The sequence below is a fragment of the Coregonus lavaretus genome (genome assembly GCF_964263955.1).
Source record: "Coregonus lavaretus genome assembly, chromosome: 24".
Classification (NCBI taxonomy): Eukaryota; Metazoa; Chordata; class Actinopteri; order Salmoniformes; family Salmonidae; genus Coregonus; species Coregonus lavaretus.
Window position 1 is genome coordinate 2,559,082 of NC_140011.1, and position 8,801 is coordinate 2,567,882.

Sequence of the window (8,801 nt, forward strand, 5' to 3'; positions counted from 1 at the left end):
TTAGTTAGGGAGAGATAGTACCCTGTTGAGAGAGGAGGTTCATGTGCCCATGTTGGTCATAGTGTATGACAAACGCTTATAAGTGGTTTGTGAAGCATTTACACTGAGTATACCCCCTTTTTGCCCTCAGAACAGCCTCAAGCGTTCCACTGGGATGCTGGCATATGTTGACTCCAATGCTTGCCACAGTTGTGTCAAGTTGGCTGGATGTCCTTTGGGTGGTGGACCATTCTTAATACACATGGGAAACGGTTGAGCGTGAAAAACACAGCAGCGTTGCAGTTCTTGACACAAACCGGTGCGCCTGGCACCCACTACCATACCCCGTTCAAAGGCACTTCAATCTTTAGTCTTGCCCATTCATCCTCTGAATGGCACACTTACACAAACCATGTCTCAATCGTCTCAAGGCTTAAAAATCCATCTTTAACCTGTCTCCTCCCCTTCATCTACACTGATTGAAGTGGATTTAACAAATGATGTCAATAAGGGATCATAGCTTTCATCTGGATTCACCTGGTTGGTCTATGTCATGGAAAGAGCACGTGTTCTTAATGTTTTTTTTATACTCAGTGTATAGAGGCTTTATAAGTTGTATTTGTTTAAAGTGGGACCAATTCCTCTATATGTTTTAGTGACAGTTGTCAAGGATTCTAATGAATGTGCCCTAATATCACTCAGGTGATTTAATAATGTAAACAATGGCTACAGTTTTCTCAAAGGTTGGACATGCATGCACCGGCATACTGTCGGCACTGGCATATCTGTCACGTCTATGTTGTCCTTACAACAGTAACAAAAATCTGAGTCTGACAAATCTAAAAGAGTAGCACTGTAGCAAACTTTCTGTCAGCTCTGTGACTATGTGACTATGTGACTATTAACAGCTAAGGGCTTGCAATTCTCAGCCAGTCCGTAAAAGGTTGATGCTAACCTTTGTGTGAATCACGCTCGTATCAAAGCTTTGGTAACGCTTCATTTTAAGGGGTCCTTATTACACTGTAACAAGTTTTGTAATGAATTGTAATAATTCATAGTTACACTGTAATAACAACATGTAACTGGTGGTAATTGCAGTCTGTAATTACAGGGGTGTAACAACGAATGCTTGTTACAAATTTTTAAGTTTCCTAAATTCAAATGGACCCCCTGCAACTGCACACAGACATTTTATGAGACTCCTGTTTCGAGGACGAAGACAGTATTGCCATGCTAAGGTTGGTCGAATATTCTCTGTGCTACACCAAACAGTACCTATACTGTAACTCTCAGTAATGGATAAATCAAATTATCTGGTGTAACAATCTGTAGCTACAGTTCTCTGCACTTTACTACACCTGAGACACACTGAACTGTACTACGCTGTTCATACTTTTACTATATAACATTCTTGTTCAATACCCAGTTCTCTTTTTGAGTTAACATTAAATATTGTACACTCCCCTGTATTTTAGATTTTGACAAATACATTTTTGGGGGGATATATCTGAATGTCTAACATCTGTTTCATGCTACAGAGCCCAGTATAGCATATACATTTCTTCTGAGAAATCATATAGGCAGACAGATTTTGAGGATTGATAGAAAATATCCATATTAATTTTATGATGGTTCTACATGATCTTATGCTGAGACGCACTGTCCTTTATCCGGCTTTGGTACACTGGCAAAGGTGTTTGGCATGGTGGGCTGTGGAAGTTGAGACTCTTTGTGCTTGTGGCGAATGGTCTTGTCCTGTCTGCGGTGTACGACCAGCTGGATAAGACTCTGCCGGAAGGGGTGTAGGGCTCGTAGACCTTAACCACCAACTGTTTGGACCTCTTGCAGAAGATTTGCTGGTACTGCACGTCAAGACATGGTTGTGGTGTTACCATTTTACACTTTTTGTGGAAGGGACGTAGGGCAGCACGCCTTTGTTGGTAAAGGTGTCCACCGATTGGGACCTAAGTGTTTAGAAACAGACTAGTGTATTGTTTAGGGACAATGAGGGACATTATGAGCTGCTTTTGAGAGGAACGATCAGTCAACAAAGTGAATGGACTGGGGGGCTGCAGAAGGTGTGAAAAGTCTTAGGAGGGCAGTTCTGACACAGTATGTATTGTTGTGTATGGTAGATTGAGGAGAAATGGCACCTTTCAATCATTCTCATACACAGCATTACATTTACTGTCTCTAAGCACAACCAAAACCCCCTTCCTCATCTCAAAGACCTACAGTGACTACAGAAATTATTCATACCCCTTGACTTATTCCACATTTTGTTGTGTTAACCTAAATTCAAAATGTACATATTAAAAAAAAACATCTCACCCATCTACACACAATACCCACTGCTAAAGCTACTTTCTACCACTCTAAAATTCAAGCCTCTAACCCTAGGAAGCTCTTTGTCACCTTCTCCTCCCTGCTGAATCCTCCTCCTCCTCCCCCTCCCTCCTCCCTCTCTGTGGATGACTTCGTCAACCATTTTGAAAAGAAGGTTGACGACATCCGATCCTCATATATTAAGTCAAATGACACCGCTGGTCCTGCTCACACTGCCCTACCCTATGCTTTGACTTCTTTCTCCCCTCTCTCTCCAGATGAAATCTTGCGACTTGTGACGACTGGCAGCCCAACAACCTGTCCGCTTGACCCTATCCCCTCCTCTCTTCTCCAGACCATTTCCGGAGACCTTCTCCCTTACCTCACCTCGCTCATCAACTCATCCTTGACCGCTGGCCATGTCCCTTCCATCTTCAAGAGAGCGAGAGTTGCACCCCTCCTCAAACCTACACTTGATCCCGCCGATGTCAACAACTACAGACCAGTATCTCTTCTTTCTTTTCTCTCCAAAACTCTTGAGCGTGCCGTCTCTAGCCAACTCCCCTGCTATCTCTCTCAGAATGACCTTCTTGATCCAAACCAATCAGGTTTCAAGACTGGTCATTCAACTGAGACTGCTCTTCTCTGTGTCACGGAGGCTCTCCGCACTGCTAAAGCTAACTCTCTCTCCTCTGCACTTATCCTTCTAGACCTATCCACTGCCTTTGATACTGTGAACCATCAGATCCTCCTCTCCACCCTCTCCGAGTTGGGCAGCTCCAGCGCTGCTCACTCTTGGATTGCGTCCTACCTGACAGGTCGCTCCTACCAAGTGGTGTGGCGAGAATCTGTCTCCGCACCACGTGCTCTCACCACTGGTGTCCCCCAGGGCTCAGTTCGAGGCCCTCTCCTATTCTCTCTATACGCCAAGTCACTTGGCTCTGTCATATCCTCACATTGTCTCTCCTATCATTGCTACGCAGACGACACACAATTAATTTTCTCCTTTCCCCCTTCTGATAACCAGGTGGCGAATCGATTCTCTGCATGTCTGGCAGACATACAGTGGGGGAAAAAAAGTATTTAGTCAGCCACCAATTATGCAAGTTCTCCCACTTAAAAAGATCAGAGAGGCCTGTTATTTTCATCATAGGTACACGTCAACGATGACAGACAAAATGAGAAAAGAAAATCCAGAAAATCACATTGTAGGATTTTTAATGAATTTATTAGCAAATTATGGTGGAAAATAAGTATTTGGTCAATAACAAAAGTTTCTCAATACTTTGTTATATACCCTTTGTTGGCAATGACACAGGTCAAACGTTTTCTGTAAGGTTTTCACACACTGTTACTGGTATTTTGGCCCATTCCTCCATGCAGATCTCCTCTAGAGCAGTGATGTTTTGGGGCTGTCGCTGGGCAACACGGACTTTCAACTCCCTCCAAAGATTTTCTATGGGGTTGAGATCTGGAGACTGGCTAGGCCACTCCAGGACCTTGAAATGCTTCTTACGAAGCCACTCCTTCGTTGCCCGGGTGGTGTGTTTGGGATCATTGTCATGCTGAAAGACCCAGCCACGTTTCATCTTCAATGCCCTTGCTGATGGAAGGAGGTTTTCACTCAAAATCTCACGATACATGGCCCCATTCATTCTTTCCTTTACACGGATCAGTTGTCCTGGTCCCTTTGCAGAAAAACAGCCCCAAAACATGATGTTTCCACCCCCATGCTTCACAGTAGGTATTGTGTTCTTTGGATGCAACTCAGCATTCTTTGTCCTCCAAACACAACGAGTTGAGTTTTTACCAATAATTTATATTTTGGTTTCATCTGACCATATGACATTCTCCCAATCCTCTTCTGGATCATCCAAATGCACTCTAACAAACTTCAGACGGGCCTGGACATGTACTGGCTTAAGCAGGGGGACACGTCTGGCACTGCAGGATTTGAGTCCCTGGCGGCGTAGTGTGTTACTGATGGTAGGCTTTGTTACTTTGGTCCCAGCTCTCTACAGGTCATTCACTAGGTCCCCCCGTGTGGTTCTGGGATTTTTGCTCACCGTTCTTGTGATAATTTTGACCCCACGGGGTGAGATCTTGCGTGGAGCCCCAGATCGAGGGAGATTATCAGTGGTCTTGTATGTCTTCCATTTCCTAATAATTGCTCCCACAGTTGATTTCTTCAAACCAAGCTGCTTACCTATTGCAGATTCAGTCTTCCCAGCCTGGTGCAGGTGTACAATTTTGTTTCTGGTGTGCTTTGACAGCTCTTTGGTCTTGGCCATAGTGGAGTTTGGAGTGTGACTGTTTGAGGTTGTGGACAGGTGTCTTTTATACTGATAACAAGTTCAAACGGGTGCATTTAATACAGGTAACGAGTGGAGGACAGAGGAGCCTGTTAAAGAAGAAGTTACAGGTCTGTGAGAGCCAGAAATCTTGCTTGTTTGTAGGTGACCGAATACATATTTTCCACCATAATTTGCAAATAAATTCATTAAAAATCCTACAATGTGATTTTCTGGATTTTTTTTCCTCAATTTATCTGTCATAGTTGACGTGTACCTATGATGACTTCCCGCTCCATGATCTCGCCATCACGGTTGACAACTCCATTGTGTCCTCCTCCCAGAGTGCAAAGAACCTTGGCGTGACCCTGGACAACACCCTGTCGTTCTCCGCTAACATCAAAGCGGTGACCTGATCCTGCAGGTTCATGCTCTACAACATTCGCAGAGTACGACTCTACCTTACACAGAAAGTGGCAGAGGTCCTAATCCAGGCACTTGTCATCTCCCGTCTGGATTACTGCAACTCGCTGTTGGCTGGGCTCCCTGCCTGTGCCATTAAACCCCTACAACTTATCCAGAACGCCGCAGCCCGTCTGGTGTTCAACCTTCCCAAGTTCTCTCATGTCACCCCGCTCCTCCGCACACTCTACTGGCTTCCAGTTGAGACTCGCATCTACTACAAGACCATGGTGCTTGCCTACGGAGCTGTGAGGGGAACGGCACCTCCTTACATTCAGGCTCTGATCAGACCCTACACCCAAACGAGGGCACTATGTTCATCCACCTCTGGCCTGCTAGCTCCCCTACCTCTACGGAAGCACAGTTCCCGCTCAGCCCAGTCAAAGCTATTTGCAATGGTGACAGCAGAGTCACTGACCACCTTCCGGAGACACTTGAAACCCTACCTCTTTAAGGAATACCTGGAATAGTATAAAGTAATCCTTCAACCCCCACCCCCCTCCCCCACCCCCCCATAAAAAAGTAGTTGTCCCACTAGCTATCATAAGTTGAACGCACCAATTTGTAAGTCGCTCTGGATAAGAGCGTCTGCTAAATGATGTAAATGTAAATGTAAATGTAATGACAAAGTGTTCGCACCCCTCAGTCAATACCTTGTAGTAGCACCTTTGGCAGCAATTACAGCTGTGAGTCTTTCTGGGTAAGTCTCTAAGAGCTTTCCACACCTGGATTGTGCAACATTTGTCCATTATTATTTTCAAAATTCTTCAAGCTTTGTCAAATTGGTTGTTGATCATTGCTAGACAACCATTTTCAGATCTTGCCATAGATTTTCAAGTAGATTTAAGTCAAAACTGTAACTCGGCCACTGAGGATCATTCACTGTCTTCTTGGTAAGCAACTACAGTGTAGATTTGGCCTTGTGTTTTAGGCTATTGTCCTGCTGAAAGGTGAATTAATCTCCCAGTGTCTGGTGGAAAGCAGACTGAACCAGGTTTTCCTCTAGGATTTTACCTGTGCTTAGCTCCATTCCATTTATTTATTTTTATCCTGAAAAACTCCCCAGTCCTTAACAATTACAAGCATACCCATAAGATGATGCAGCCACCACTATGCTTGAAAATATTGAGGTTAGTACTCTGTAATGTGTTGTATTGGATTTGCCCCAAACATAACGCTTTGTATTCAGGACAAGAAGTTAATTGCTTTGCCTCAATATTTTGTTCTGTACAGGCTTCCTTCTTTTTACTCTGTCAATTAGGTTAGTATTGTGGAGTAACTACAATGTTGTTGATCCATCCTCAGTTTTCTCCTATCACAGCCATTTTCATAGAGAACTTCAAGTTTGTGAGTACGCCCCATCTACCTAGCCAGACGGTATCTGCATTCGCTATGAATGCTAGCCTTTGTGGTTCACTATGAGCAGACGAATACACAGGAAGTCGAAACTTCCTGATTCTACCAGTGAAATGAAAACTCGTTCTAGCTTGTGATTTGGATCATTTTGATGTTTATGACAAAAACTTAATGTTGTTAAAATAGTAATGACTATATGCCGTGGCAGAGCCATGGTGAAATTTCCCTTTAATAAAAAGTTAAAGTTAAAATTGTCATTTGTGCTTGTCAAATTGAAAACCTATTATCACAGATAGAACAATGAGCCAGATACATTTTCTCACCGGATGTATAACTGTGAGCATCCGGTTTGCGTTTCCACTCACTATGAAGTACTGTGATGAGAGGAAGCCCAGTGGGAGAAGATGGAGCAATATGGATTTTGGCCGACATTCTGCTAATTTTCAAATACATGCTAGAACGCGCCAATAGGATCTCGCTAGCTCATGCTTGGCACTGCCCACCTCCTTGATTGTTCTGCCCACTATGATTAATTTGCTCCCATTGGAAGTGACAGGCTGTGGTCTGTCTTGGGTTAGTTATACAAATCTTTGCTATTATGCTTGGTTGAATAATGGTTTATAAATGCACTTAAAATGGTCATAAGACAAACTCTTATTCCATCATGCAACCTTGCAAGGGTTTCACTGTTGAAGAACATTCTCACATTTGGATGGGATGCATTGGTGCAATAATTTATTCATCCAAGGAATTAAGGCAACATGTCAAGATCTGTGCAACACGCTCAAAATAATGACGACCTCGAACGTGCCCACATGTGTTTACTCTTATGTCATGTAACAGTGCGCAAAGAACAGGGTCCAGAAGAAGGTCAGTGTACAAAATCCAGACATGAAAGATTTCCGCGCAATAACAAAGTGCTGTAGCTCAAAAACATCAACACAGGAGATAGAAAGTACGTTTTGCATGCTTTTTTAAAATTGTTTGTATACATTAATTCTGCCGGACGACTTAGCATAGGTGGTTAGCTAGCATTTGCTAGCTAGCTAGCCTAGTGTTGGCTGAATAGCTAACTGTAGCTAGTTAGATAGCAAATGTTAGCTGGCATTTTTGTTGGGCCTACCAACTAGTTGGTTTTTATTTGCTAGCACGCTAGCTAGCTACTTTTCTAACTTTGACTGGCTATGGTCGCTACTATCTAGCTAACTAGCTAGCTAGCTAACATTAACTGGGCTCGATGGTCTTATCTTCCCCAAACCTTGTTCTTAGGGTATCTGTTACCCAAGGGTATTACGTGTGACACACCCAGAATGTTAACGTTAGCTTGCTAGTTAGTTAGCTACTTGTGTCAACACATTATGAGTAACATTAGTTCCTTTTCAATGTAGCTAAACCAGCTAACTTAGTTTTAGCAAGCACTATTATTGCTAGCTGGATAACACAACAACTACCTAGGTAGCTAGCTAGGCCTAGCTAGCTATAGCCAAAACTATATAAATCATGATGATGATAACTAGGGGTAATGTAGTGTCTATGCTAAATTGTCATACATTATTTTTCTCTACCGCAGATTCTCACAAGGTCTCAGAATCCAGGATGGGAAAATGCTTACAAGAAAGAAACCGATGAAGTCAGACTCAGAGACAGAGTTGGCGATTTCCATATTTACTTGTAATGTTAAAAAGGGAAGAAAAAGACAATCCCATTTTTCTAAATTAGCTATCTAGGCTACTCATCATACTGTAGGCTACAGAATTGAGTCACCACTAGAATAGTTATTTTTATGTTATTGAATAGGCCTATATCTTTGTTTAATAAAATGATTAGTCTAAAAATAAAACTCCTTATTATTTTTTAAAGAAATGTAAGGAATTTTTTACGTTGCAATAAAGTTGACTAAAGTAGAAGCTCATCTTTTGTTTGTAGGTATTTTCACTTGGCAATGAGTAATACGTATTAGATAGAAATTGCTCATAGGTAACTATAAAGTTACACTTAACTTTAAATAGCTAAATCCTGTATAACAAGTAGCGACGACCTTGTACTTATGCAGATATTACAGATATGTACTCTGTGATGTATTAGTGTGTTTATTTTCTCACTTGGATGGCGCTTTCAGAAGCTGACGATTAGATGTCAGAATGAGTGACATACTTCTTAGGTACACAATAATTACAAGTAAGTACACCTCAAGATACACTTCATTTTAATTATTTAAATCCTGTCAGTGAGGTTGACCTATATCTGATCTGTTTTTGTAAACTCAACCAAGTTAACCCAGATAGTACACTTTTTGGGGGCAAGTGCAAGCAACAACATTGAGCGGAAAGTTTGAAAAGTGTGCATTCACGGGTAGGTAATTAGAGCCTATTGAGCCTCCAATCTTTG

At 42.4% G+C, this 8,801-nt stretch overlaps 1 pseudogene across 1 annotated transcript in view; it reads right to left on the reverse strand.

The window, feature by feature from the left end:
• Positions 1 to 8,076, reverse strand: part of LOC311099361 (serine/threonine-protein kinase Nek6-like) — a 29,488-nt pseudogene extending 21,412 nt beyond the window's left edge. Inside the window, exon 1 of the transcript in view lies at positions 8,026 to 8,076. The product of the transcript in view is annotated as a serine/threonine-protein kinase Nek6-like (transcript). The remainder of the gene's footprint in view (positions 1 to 8,025) is intronic.
• Positions 8,077 to 8,801: the final 725 nt, after the last annotated feature.